The 3,464-nt window shown below is 45.6% G+C and overlaps 1 protein-coding gene across 2 annotated transcripts in view; it reads right to left on the bottom strand.

Moving 5' to 3' along the window:
- Positions 1–3,464, bottom strand: part of DAG1 (dystroglycan 1) — a 113,797-nt gene that overhangs the window by 13,927 nt on the left and 96,406 nt on the right. Inside the window, exon 1 of one of the 2 annotated variants that reach the window (XM_025205777.1) lies at positions 2,543–2,607. The exons of the other annotated variant lie outside the window; for it this stretch is intronic. The gene's annotated coding sequence lies outside the window, so the exon portion shown is untranslated. Of the gene's footprint in view, positions 1–2,542; positions 2,608–3,464 lie in introns of those variants that run through there. 2 annotated transcript variants of the gene reach the window in all.

Here is a 3,464-nt window from a genome sequence, read left to right as displayed (position 1 = left end):
GCAGGTGCCCGTGGGTTTGGCGCTTGCTTCTGAAAGGCCTGCATTCTCTCCATTGTTGCATCACGAGGGGGGGGGGTAGCAGCAGCAGCGTTGGAATCCCTCCAGGGGCATCTCTCCCCCCTGCTTCTGCCCACAAAAACACCGGACTGGCCCAGCCCCTCCCTCCTTGCCTTCACCTCAGGCCCAGGCCAGCATCTGGCCACATATTTCCCCCTGCCTCCCTGCTCCACTTCTTGTCCCACGCCCACCCTTTCTCAGCCACCCAAAGCAGTGATAGTGTTCCGGCTAGGGACAGGGGTAGGGCCAACCCTGCTCTCCCCCCGTCCAGCCCAGTGCAGGGTGGGTGTCCCCGGGGGAAGCCTGCCCCACCATCCCCTTTGGTCAGCACCCTGTGTCACCGCCGCCTCCAGGGTGCCTCACCCCCATGTGCCGTTGCCTTCACTAACCAATCAGAGTGCTTCAAGAGCGTTACAGACAGACAGATGGACTAAGCCCTTTATTATATTGGAATAGTACCTATTCCACCAAAAACTGATAGTAAGAACTTTAACAGTGAATGATTAAACAGATGTGCCAGAAATATAAATTAAGGCAGAACATGCTTCTTTAACAGGCCTTGTATGTATGTATATTACAAGAGTTTTAATTACATGATCACATGCTATTTCTCAAATACAATACAGAAGTTTCCTATAACCTTGCATTTTCTGCTACCCTATAATAGCCTGGCTAAGTCAGACAGCGCAGCCAACTATTTACAAAAAAAATGTGCAGAAAATGTTGACCCTTTCATAACATTTGACAAGATAAATCTTACAAGAGAAATAGTGTATATTATATTAACCTTCATAAACTTTATTAACTTTGACTATTGCAAAGAACTCTATGTAGGACTGCTCTTGATGACTGTCTAGAGGCTGAAGCTGGCACAGAATGCAGCAGCCTGAATTCTGACAGGTGAGAGTCACCAGAACCAGTGCTCCAGAGTCCATACTGGCTTCCCATAGCTTTCCAGGTGCATATCAAGGTGCTGTTTTTGATTTATAAGCTCCTTAGTGGTCTGGGACTGAACTGCCTTTTACTTCAAGCCCAATCTTGATGCCAAAATCAGTCACAAGCAACCTCCTGCAAATAAGATCAGGGTGCCATGTTTGCCTGGCAAAAAATGTGGGAGATCATTCCTGGTAGTTACCTCTCAGCTTTGGAACTCCCTTCCCCTTGAGGCCTGCCAGAGCCTGAGCCTGGACATCTCTAGAAGTGCTGTAAGACCCTCTTATCTGGGCAGGCACTTAGCCAGCAAGGATAAGTTGGGATATTGTTTAGGGAGTTTTTGTTTTATATCCTATTTTAGTACTGTACCTGATTTTGAAAGTTACTGTATTTTCTTGCAAACCACATGCACTGTTTTTCAAAAAAATCTGCCTTCCAAAACGCGGGTCTACATCTTAAGCAGGAAAGCAGATTTATACACTGGAACTGAAGCACTGGGATGCTGCAATATGACTCTCTCGTGCTATTCGTCGCTCCCATATTTTATTTGGGGTCTTGCGCTACGCAAGAAAACACAGCAAGATGCATGTTACCTTGGTTTGGGAAGGCAAAACAAAGAAAAAAAAAATTCCAGAAACTTAATCACCATAGCACAGGCTCACCATAGCTGAATGCTGGGTATGCAGGAGGGGCAGAGTTGACTCATCAACTTCACTTAATGTCTAGCTGCGGCTTCAGAACTATAATATTAACAGTCACAGCCACTGCCAAATTGGCAGCTGCTGTTGGCTGCTTAACCAAAAGCTACTGCCAATTCAACAGTGACTGTGATAGGGTTAAAACTGACACTGATGGGTGTACTCTCCTCAGTCCCCTGGCCCCCTTGGGCCAGGACAGAAGCACAGCAAATAGCAGCAATATTACAGAGTCCACCCATTACAAAAAAATGCTAAAAACACAACACTATAGAGAAGTTCCTGTTTGGAACAAAAACATTTTTATGGTGCTGCCCAGTGTGAACATATGAATGCTTGCTTTTTGTAGCATTAAAAGGACATATTATAGTGCTACAAATGTAAAGCATGTCCAAAGCCTAAGAGTAAAAAATCCAGGGAACACTCAATTCCATGCATCTTCTCTGACAGTAAAGACTGCTTCAACATGCATCAACCTGTATGCACCTCAGTATTTGTGCAATTCAGATGTTTCACATTATCCTCTATTTATAATAAAAGATGGGACATACAGAGAACTTAAGAAATCAACAACCAAATCTTATAAGAAATCAGTGTACCTTGACTCCAGAGCAGACCAGTGTTTTTAAACTAAGAGGACATGCAATATCCAGAAGCATAACTAGCAGTTTTGGTGTGCTGGGAGAACGTCTGTGGTGCAGGGGTGTGTTTTGGTGGGTGGGTGTCACAAGTGGCAATCCTCCTACATTGGTGCCTTGCTCTAATTACATAACGCTACAGAATCAGTTCAAAGACGTGTTCCATCTTCCCATGTGAACAGCTGACTATACAAGGCAGTAAAAGGGCATTGTATTTACCTATGTATTTAGCTCTGGTGCAACCACTAATGGAATACTGGATACAAGGATGATAAACTGGAGAAGTTTCTGAGAACAGCTGTAAGAATAAATAAGAGATAGGAAAATATACCTTATAGTGACTGTCTATAGGAGCTTGATCTATTTAGTTCATGAAGGAAGAGGCTGAGGTAACGCACACAAATCAGAAATTGATAAGGCTCATCATCAGTCTACTAGACAAAGCTATAACAAGAACCAATACCTGGAAAAGTGGAGCTTACCTCAGGCTGCAAAAAAAGGCTAAAAAACATCCAAATGAAACAAAAATGTGAGGATAATTAGCTATCAGAACAACTTAGTAAGGAATGTGGCAAACTCTGGAAATTTTTAATAAAAGTTTGAATTTTTTCGTAAATTATGAGTCAACTTAAGCACAGCTTCTGAACTTGAAATCAATTTAGTTGTCTGATGGTGTGTACTGTGCAGGAGATCAGACTAAATCATCATAATAGCTGCTCTAGCCCAGGGATGGGCAATATCCAGACTGCAGGCCAGACTGGGGCCACAGCGGACTCCATTTCCCAGCAGCCCCTGCCCACATCACTGCAGCCAGTTTCCATGGAGAACCCATGAGCAGCAGAGCTGTGACAGCACAGGGCCAGGGTTTCCATGGAGACCAGAAAGCACTAGCAGGGCATGCGGCTGGACAGGAAGCTGCTCCGAGGCTGGGACTAGGATCTTGCAGCGGTGACAGCATGGTCTGGAGCCACGGCAGAGCTGTGATCTGCCACCCGTATGCCCCAGGCAGGGGAATGCAGGCAGCGGATCACAACTCTGCCTCTGTTCTAGACTACGCTGACACCACGGCATGATCCCAGCCCCAGAGCGGCTTCCTGCCCAGCCATACACCCTGCCAGAGCTGCTGGGGCTGGGCTCCCTG

This window comes from Alligator sinensis, unplaced genomic scaffold (genome assembly GCF_000455745.1).
Source record: "Alligator sinensis unplaced genomic scaffold, ASM45574v1 scaffold467_2, whole genome shotgun sequence".
Classification (NCBI taxonomy): Eukaryota; Metazoa; Chordata; order Crocodylia; family Alligatoridae; genus Alligator; species Alligator sinensis.
The sequence above is the reverse complement of the archived record's forward strand: the minus strand, read 5'-3'. Positions and strand labels throughout refer to the sequence as shown.